Below are 9,948 nucleotides of genomic sequence, written 5' to 3'. Positions count from 1 at the left end.
GCTCAGCTGCTGAGCTGGAGAATGGAAATAAGATGTCAGCAAGGTACAACTGTTTTTCAGCAACTGGAATTATTCAGAAAATCCTTAAGTCCAGTCAGATGGGAAAATACTCTGGAATCTTTGTAGGTAAAGGCCTTATTTGTATAAGACGCAGGGCAGAATGTTTTATATTCAATGTCTCTTAGAATGAAAGAAAAAGAAATGAAAGGAAAGAAATGAAAGGAAGAAAGGAAGGAAGAAAGGAAGGAAGAGAGAGAGAAAGAGAGAAAGAAAGAGAGAGAAAGAAAGAGAAAGAGAGAGAGAAAGAGAGAGAGAGAGAAAGAGAGGAAAGAGAGAAAGAGAAAGAGAAAGAGAAAGAGAAAGAGAAAGAGAAAGAGAAAGAGAAAGAGAAAGAGAAAGAGAAAGAGAAAGAGAAAGAGAAAGAGAAAGAGAAAGAGAAAGAGAAAGAGAAAGAAAGAGAAAGAAAGAGAGAAAGAGAAAGAGAGAAAGAGAAAGAGAAAGAGAAAGAGAAAGAGAAAGAGAAAGAGAAAGAGAAAGAGAAAGAGAAAGAAAGAAAGAAAGAGAAAGAGAGAAAGAAAGAAAGAAAGAAAGAGAGAGAAAGAAAGAAAGAAAGAAAACATAAAGCGTTAAAAAGGCAGGCAATAAAGGTTAGAGTATTCTAATCCTTTGTCTTACTTCCTTCAATTTGAAAAGAGCCTTTTATCATTTGACAAACCTTCTAGCTACTCTTCCTGACAAATCAATAGAGACATGATGTTTGAGTAAAATATAAAAGAATTTTCTCACCATTCTAATGTCTTTTTTTCAGTCAGTCTGAAACCTCTTTAATATTCAGTGCAGAAGACAGCTATCAAAAAATAGACAGTAATGATGATGATTTTATTGATTTTGACTTGCAAAGAAGGCTCAGATGGGACTAACACGTAATTTCTTCTTCTTCAGCAAAATCTTTGTACCAAATCATCTGTCAAAAAAAATATGCATTTTTGGTGTCACATCTCATACTTTTTTGTATTAATTACATTCTAGCTATTGTAAACTTTAGGGCCACATACCTGACTCCTGTACTTGTGTATTTATGCATAGGTGAATCTTCTAACTAATTCAAATCAACTCAGTTCCTCCAATTGTCAGCAGAATATAAAAATATATAGATTTTGTTTGCCTCTAAATTAAACTCGTAATCTGAGACTTGAAATTTATTATGCACTTTTTCATATAGCTCAGTTTTTTAGATACAGAAAACTCATTCATACTGCTGCAGAGATGAGAATGATTTGTATTGAATTAGCTTCCCTGTTCATAGATAAATGCACATACAGACATTTGGAGGAGACAATTTTTTAATGCAAAATACTGCACAACATAAATATGTTTGTTATATATTCACAGGAGACATTCTCCAGTAGAATTTACAGGAATATTATTATTTCATCAGTATTCTTCCAGACTTGTATGCTGTATTACTCATTCTTTGGAACAACACTAAACTGAACACTCACCACCAGAATAAAGGTTATGCAGTGTGAGACGATCCCAGTGGATGGACCATTATTATTTCAGCAGTACTTAGCAAGGAGAAAGTAGAGTGTCTTTCTAAAACTTCCCAAAGCCAAACTCCAATAGCATGGCAAATTATATTTTCTAGCAATTTCTCCCACTTCTTATCTTCAATTCAGTGACTGACCTGAATAGAACATACAAAATATACAGGCCTTTTAACAATACTCCTTTTATTCTGAGGGCACTCTCTTGGAATTCATATAATATGCATTCACACTGCTTCCATCATGTTCTGAATCAAATGCCACTAAGAATTTTTTTTTTCTGAATTTTTATTTCAATACTGATAATGGTAAGAAACTACATTCCCTTTAATTTAGCAGCCCACAAAACTGTTAAAAGAATGTAGACAGATAAAAGAATCACCAGAAAATTTGTGGAAGAAAAAAAAAATCATACCACCACCAACAAAGAAACAAACAAGCAAGCAAAACCCCTAGAACTAGCAATAGAGTTGTTTGAACTGAGGTCTCGTAATAGTTGGAGAAATACAACCTATCAATACTCTCAATGGCTTCCACCTCAACTGAGTAGGAACGTTTACTAACTATCTACTATTTACTAACTGAGTAGGAACCTTTACTAACTATCATAGGCCTCTTCAGAAAGTGAAATAAAGCTTGCATGGATATTAAGATCTTTGCACTTGCCTTTAGGGATATAGTTTACCTAAATCTTAAGCCCACTTCGACAAGGTACTGGGATTTAAAAAAAAAAAACAAAAAACCTCTTTCTCAAGAAAAGTGTACTGTATACTAAAAATTTTCCATGCTTAAAGGGTTAAAAAAAAATGCATTTCTACTTCCTGATATTTCTATAAAATACAGTCAGCACATTTAAGGGATTTCTCCTTATCAATAAAGAACCAGAGTAACGTATACAGCAGTCTTCAAATTGATTTTGTAACACAAGAGTGAAAGCAGAGATTACATCTACACCTTAATGTGCCAATGCCTAATCTTTCATAGTTTATTGAAGAGTATAAAGAGTTGATTTTACATGCATTTTTAAACATACCTACTTTAGAAAAGGTTTTCACTTATGCGATGAATTAATTCTTCTTTATAAGCAATATTACCAGTCATTTCTATTTAAGGACTAGGAAAGAACAGTAAGTGAAAGATAATATACTTTTCTATCGTTTGGGGGGAAGTGGAAAAGGGGAAGAGAGAGAGAGAGAGAGAGATGTATTCATTGCTTATTCAGAGCCTTTATTCATTTAAGACTTCCTGAACCATTTAATGGACCATTTAGATATTTTTCTTTAGTCTTGCTTCTGCTTCTCAGGAGCCATTTGTAGCCCAGTAGCCAGACAACCATTTTTCTTCCCAGGTGATGTAATCAAAACATTACAGCATCTCTCTTCTGCAGGCAAGAGAGTCTCTAAAACAGCAAACATATTTGAGGTCAATGTATAGTTCAATATTGTAACTTTCTCCTTCTCATCTTTCCTTCCAAAGCTACACACTCTCCTATTCTACTCCTGTTTCCTAACAATTCTCCCGTTCAATTACTCCATTTCTTTAAAAAATTAGTTTTCTAAGAAGTTATCATACCATGGCTTACAGTCCTAAAGGACCAGCCTGCCAATCAAATGCATAACATTTGCACAACAGCTCTTCCCCAGCCAAGCCCGAATACCTGTTTAAATACATCCCTAACAGAAAAATAACTGAAGTAAATTCAGTCTGGAATTTACTGGAAAAACACTCTGTAAGACACTGACACTGCCACGCTTACTGTCATTTCTGTGAGTAAAACTGTACTTGTAAGTAAAAGCATTTCCAGTTGCTCAGGAGCAACTGAAGAATACATCTGTTCATAGCTTTTTTTTCATATCTTCAGATGAATCTGTGTTGCATCACTTTGTTGCATGCCTCTCCTCTATGGTGAATGGCAAAGCCCCAGGGGCAGCTAGCTTTGCCTCATGCCTCAGAGGACAGGGCAATTAATCTCTTTTATATGGCTTGAGTACATGACCTGAGGATAGACTTTCCTTCCAAAATGTCTCCATTTTAAGGGTGTCTCCTAAATTACCTTAAAAATTGGAAATTAAAGTATTAACAGCTCTAATCAGCATACACTATTATTCAAAAAAAAAAAAAAAAAAAAAAAAAAAAAAAACCTTTCTAAAACAAATCCTGATTCTACAACCCACAGAAGTGAAAAAAAAAAAAAATCTGTTCTTTCTCTCTCTAAAGCAACATGGAAAACAAATATCACATGGCCAGGTGCTTAACTAATGGGGCATAATTTTTTTTATTGTCCAAGGGAATCTATGTACTAGATTAATAGATATCAGATTTATCAAAAATGAAGAGAGGGAAATAATGTGTGTATATATGTATATATATATATATATATATATAAAATAAAGTAAATCCTTTTCTCAGACATCCTTGAATGCCAAAATCATAGTTTCTGTTATTTTACCCCTTTGTAAAATTAACTATTGTCTTTACTAGTTTAAGGATTCTTCTAGCAAATGGTTTAATTATGTTTATACCTAAAAACAATATGTTAGGGATCACATGTGCCTCTGTGAAGAATTGTTATCATGTAGCCACCCTCTCTCATGCTTTCTGTGTGGTCTTTTGATGACACATGACATTAATACCACAAGGTATTAACTAGTTTTCATTTCATCAGATTGACAGTCTGAAATAGAAGTGTGTTTGCCATTTGGTTTGTCAATTACTGTACCAGTATGTGCCTTCAGCAACAGTGAACTTTAAATTGCATCTTTTCTAAATAAGATAAAATATGAAAGAAAAAGACAAAAACATGAAAATCCTAATAAATCATTTGGCACAACAGCTACAAGCGAACACAGCATTAAAAGATAAGCCACCATCAATAACAAAGGTTTTTTTAACAATTTCTTTTCTATTTTTTGTTCATTTTCTTCTTTCAGTAATGAAGGAATATAAGTCATGAGTCCTGGCTCAGGCTGGCTAGGATGCTCTGGAAATTAAATGAAATGAAATCCAGTGCAATAGCTGAATCTGTGGGTCTGCCTTTGTCTTTAAAAGCACTGATGCTAAAACAAGGTCCACCTGGGCATAATAATTTTTTTCCTGTTAGAAGCTGAAATAACAATTTGATAGGACTGTGGAGAGGTTTATGCTCTCTTTGAAGGATTTCTTCGGTTCTTCCCTCTCTCTTCAGGGAACAGTTTTCTCCTCACTGTTTCTCTATGTTTTCCTTTACATCTCTTCACTGGTGGGACTCTTCACATGGGAAGGACTTCAGAGGTGAGGCCACCGTTAAGGGGGAAACAAGTCTGAGTTCACTCCTTTGGAGGAAGTCAGAGGCACCCTGAGACACATGCTGGCAAAACCAAGGTGGTGGCCTGTTTGAGGTCCCTTCCCATGGTTTCTGATTACATCTCCTTTTTAAATTCTGGGGTACTTTGTGAATGGATGCTCATTGGAAAAGCATCAGGCAAGGTGTGCTCTTTATAAAATACATCTTAATGGGGCTGTAATTCTGAGTAATTAACTTTCCTCCTCTGCCTCCTTGTTTCTCTGAGGTGCTGTATCACCAAGCAACACAGATGTTCCCATCAGCCTGCAGTTGAAGAGTCTCAGACTAGTTCATCACTCAGTCTGGCAGGGAATTTCTTGAAGACTAAATACAGACAGTGCTGGGGCTTTCCCGGCTGTCCTTGCTTGATACAGGCTTTCCTTAAACTTCATCTACCATTGCTACTTTTTCCTCCTGTTCATGAGAATTAAATTCATCCACCTAAAATGGAACAAATGAAGAAATTAGCTTTGTCTGAGGAAAAAAAAATCTTTGGAACCAATATCAGACTAAGTCAACTGTAGCAGAATGTAATGTAAGTGTATTTACTTTAATTTTATTGCTACACACACTTGAATGAATATTGCAAATGTGACACTTCCTTGGGATCACCATCTTCACAGACATCAAAGAGCGGAATGTAAATGCAATACTTGATGTTGCATGTCATTTCACAGAAGTCATTCTAGCTAGGAAAAGCTAAGGAAAATTAGATTCCCCAGCATTTAATGGGATGAAAATAGCTGTGAATGAAGAAAGACATTAATTGTTTTATCAGTGAGTTCAGAAAAACTGTTATTAGCTCTGTAAGACTGCTTTTGCATTTTGAAGGAAGCCTTAGGATACTTTAAGCAGTTCATCTTCAGAACTGCCCTTCTATGAAAGACAATTTTTTAATGAGAAGCTGTGATATATTAGAGTTGCACTTGCTCACAATATGTGGGAGATAGATGATTCCTATACAGCGAAAAATAACTACTGGCTAAAAGATAAATTCAAATACCTAGTAGATTGGAGGGGAACTATTCTATACCCTGTACAGTAAGATTTCCAGTGCTTTCTTGCTGTATTTCGTGGCTTATAGCATTATCTTGAAGAAAACTTACAAAACAACTCAGTTTCTCAGAGGCTTATTTTTTCACAGAGTATCTAGTAAAGGTGGAAAATATCAGAGCAGACGACCGTACATTGTGCTTCTCTCTCCAATAGGTCAGGGGCAGGCAGTGAAGGATGCCTGTTGCTTGTCGTTTTTCTCACAGCTGACTTGGCCCACCCTGGGTTTGGTTGTGTGCTCCTTCAAAACAAAAGCTCTCTGAGTTGTTACTCAGTCAGCATGACTATTTTATTTGCAGGCAGAGCACCCCCCTGGTTTCACTTGTGCTGTTTGCTGAGCAAAGGAAGGGACAAGAGACATCCAGTTGCAGCATTGCTTCAGCAGTACTATAAGGGGTTTTCCTGGGTACCAAATATCTTCATGTGGTTGTCACAATATGTTCTAAAGGAAAAAATCTCCCTACCAGCCTCAGTGTTTTGGTATTTGAACATCACTGATGGTCCTTTCCTTCCATCCCAGTTCCCTGTTGTTTGTTTGTGGTTTGTTTTTTTTTGTTGTTGTTGTTTTTTTCATATTACCAATTCAGACAGTGATTGCAACATATACGATTTTGCCTGCTGTTAAAAAGCAGGGTTTTTTTTCCTTCTTTTGTAGAAATTGAAGGGCAATCTTAGGAAACTGCTGAAGTGTTATGTGTTTTTTTTTAATTATTTTTATTTTAATTTTTACCAAGCCATTGCAGTAATTACTTCCACATATTTAATTAGAGTATTTGAACAGGTAGAGAAAGCTTGACTGATCAGTGCTTATAGCAACATATAGCAACCTGTTTTGAGTAAGCTCTGGAGGTTTGAAGGTCAGTGACTGAAAGGAACAAAGGAGAAAGCAGGACTCGTGCAGAAAGCCCAAATATCTGGAAGAGTCAAGCATTTTGAGCTCTTTCTTAGTCTTTTGCTTTTTATATTTCTCTTCTGCTCTGCTCCAAATGATGTAGAATTGCCAATAACATTTTAAAAGATACTATTAGACTCTGAAGAAAACCACAGAAGTTCTGTGGCCCCAAGACAAATGCATACCATTTCAGAGGAAAACATGTTTTGATCAGTAAGACATAACTACAACTGAATTTAAATGCATCATTTTTTTTTTTTTTTTTTTTTACAATAACGCATACCTACCCATCCCCAATTTTTGAAATTCAGCTTTGGAAAGAAAATTAATTTTGTTGCTTCTTTGGCGCTTGAATATATTCCTCTAATATCTGACCCACAGAATCACTCACAGAGCTTAGAAAGGCTCAGAATGAATGAGATTTATAATAGCATCACCTTCAAGGATAGGCTGCAAGCTTGTGAAGCATACAAAGTTTTATGGTTTCAGATAAAAGTCAATTCCTAAATACCAGGAGCTGAAGAGCAACTTGTCTCATAATACAATGCCAAGAGCCAGGCAGAGAAGAGCAATTCTGCTTCATGATGACTTGGGAGGTTTTGGAATTTGTTTTCATCCTTCACTGGAATGAAAATGAAACATCTTCTGCATTTTCACAAAGCAGAGGTGTGCTAATACAAAAACTTTTTTTTTTTCTTTTTTCCCCTCAAATTTGGATCATTCTTTCTCTCTTGTTTTCTCCCCAGAAATGACCAGAAAGGCTACCCTGAATCTTAGAAACTTTGCCCAAGTCACAAAGCCCCTAAGTGACACGGTTTTTACACACACGTGTAAGCAAAGACTCATGCCAAACAGCACAACAAAGCAGCAGCAGCATTCACCAGCAGAAGTAACGCTGTCTGATTGTTGTGAAGTCTCTTGCAGCAACGCAACAGATGCTGGCCACTTTCTGGAAAAGGGGTTGGGACTGTGCACCCAGTGGGAGCCATTTCTTGGTCTCTAAACACCAGAGCAGCTAAAGACACGTGAGAAAACTCCTGACTCTGGAGCATGTTGTTTCTCTTTGGGAGATGCTATGCTCCACATGCTCATGGACGGATGCAGCCCTGTGGTACAGGGAAGTGGTGCCAAATGGCCACGTGCACTCCACCAGGTGACACAGAGCACTCGGCCTCAGTGCAGTGAGCACTGCAGTGATACCTTCCCTTCAGCCACACACCATGTGCTGAGCACCTCTGCTGGCTCCAGGACATCCAGAGCTCAGATAGGTCACATCACATGAAGCAGACCAATTGCAATGCTTCATTAGCAATTTAAAAAGAGCATCTCACTTGTTTCTCTCTTCTGGGCATTGTTTCTTAATTTATTTGCTTGCCTATGCCTCTGTTAGGATTTCTTTCTTTTTCCCCCCAAGATTTAATGTGACCATTGGTTTGGCTTCACGAGTGACAGAAACAGCATCAAAAAATGAGAGAAGAACCCATTTCTGGAAAGGATTAAACAGCATGAAGCCCAAAACAGCTGCTTTTCCATGAGGCCTCCTCTGCCCAAGCGCTCCCTGCTGCTGCTGCCGCCAGTGGCGAAGAACAAACAGATCTGACAATGGAGAGAAAATTTAGGGACAGGGAAGTGGGGAGAGGGGATGTTTGTGCCACCACAGCCTTTGTGAACATACGCAGCATGGATCCAGAGGGGCAGGGCAGCCAGAAGAGTCATTGTGGAGACCTGTTTCAGATTGACCTGGTTTCTTTGCCAAAAAAAAAAAAAAAAAAAAAGCACAACAGTTTGAGTCACAAACCTGGCCCAAACAGTCTGTACAAAACACCTTTCTACTCCCATCACCATCAGACTCCTGATTGATATAAAGTTTTAAATAGGCATATGTTTTGGGTGAACAATATTTATCCCCTCTGAACATCAGGACTGGGGGATCTTTCTACTTATTGTGTAACGGCTTCACTGTGTACATCTCTATGTTGCTATTTTGAGGTAACTTTAAAAAGCAAATGACAAAATGGTGGGGGACACAGTGCTAGATTCAGGGAACAGCTGGATTTTGTTATATTGGCTTTTAGACAGCTATTGTTGTGCCATTTTTCCACCCAGCTCTTCTGAGAAATGCTGAAAGAAATTGTATGTGGAACCTAATGCAACGGTCAGTCTAACTCAGAATAGCACAGTAGATAAAACAGAAGAAAATATTACTTTGTTTGCTTAGCACAATCTCTATATTCAGGGAGAGAGGGAACATAACAGAAAAATAATATGACTAGGAAGACATAATTTTGCAAGTAATAAAGTTATAATACATTCTCTTGTGTTATGCAGCAAACAAGGGAGAAAAAGAGGGGGTAGGAGATACAGATCTTTGAGAACTCAGTGTCTCTGCAGACCCTATAGGGGCAGAATTCCACAGCCAGCTGGACCTAGAAACACCAAGAAATGAGGTGACAACTCAGTCAGTGTTCATGACATGATGTGGGAAGCTTACATTACAAAAGAGGACCTATAACTGGAAGAGGGCCTTGAAGATCCCAGTCTCAAAGACTCACAGTTGGGCAGCTCTACATATGTGGTGACCAAACCATCCCGAACCTGGGGTCTTCTCTGGTGGGAAAGTTTCCCGCACAACCCTTTGGAAACAGGGTGAAATATCAATTCATTTTCTGTAACAGTCAAACCACTGCTAGTGGATCTGGAGAAAAGTATGGAAACAAGTTTTTGTCCCTTGGGACTGCTCAGCCTCTGGGATTTTAGGCTTAGCAGGTAGCAACCTTCTTCGAGTGGTCATTTTCTTGCAGACAGGGAGCAGGTTGGCAGCTGAATGCAATGAACATCTCTTGAAGAAAATGTAGTCATGAGCAACAAGTAGTATTTTTTTTTTAATATGTGGTAAATGTTATGATGGCATATGTAATCCAGTGCAGGCATTTTCTTTTTCTTTTTTGACTAATAGCAAATTCATGGAACAATCAGTGTTTCAGGGAAAACTGAAGTATTTCTAAAAACTGAATAAAATTTCATTACAATTTCAGCCAATGAAGTGTATTCATAACATTTTACTTCAAGTGGTTTTGAGCATTTCAAATAAGAAACATCTAAGTGTTTAATACCTATGTTTTTAATTACTTGTT

The 9,948-nt window shown here is 37.3% G+C and overlaps 1 long non-coding RNA gene across 1 annotated transcript; it reads left to right on the top strand.

Moving 5' to 3' along the window:
- Positions 1–4,689: 4,689 nt before the first annotated feature.
- On the top strand, positions 4,690–8,145 carry LOC121065867. Its single transcript, XR_005817365.1, has 3 exons — positions 4,690–4,817; positions 5,096–5,404; positions 7,561–8,145. It is a non-coding gene; the product is annotated as an uncharacterized LOC121065867 (long non-coding RNA).
- Positions 8,146–9,948: the final 1,803 nt, after the last annotated feature.

The sequence above is a fragment of the Cygnus olor genome, chromosome 2, assembly GCF_009769625.2.
Source record: "Cygnus olor isolate bCygOlo1 chromosome 2, bCygOlo1.pri.v2, whole genome shotgun sequence".
NCBI classification, from domain to species: Eukaryota; Metazoa; Chordata; class Aves; order Anseriformes; family Anatidae; genus Cygnus; species Cygnus olor.
This window is presented reverse-complemented; position numbering and strand designations above follow the sequence as displayed.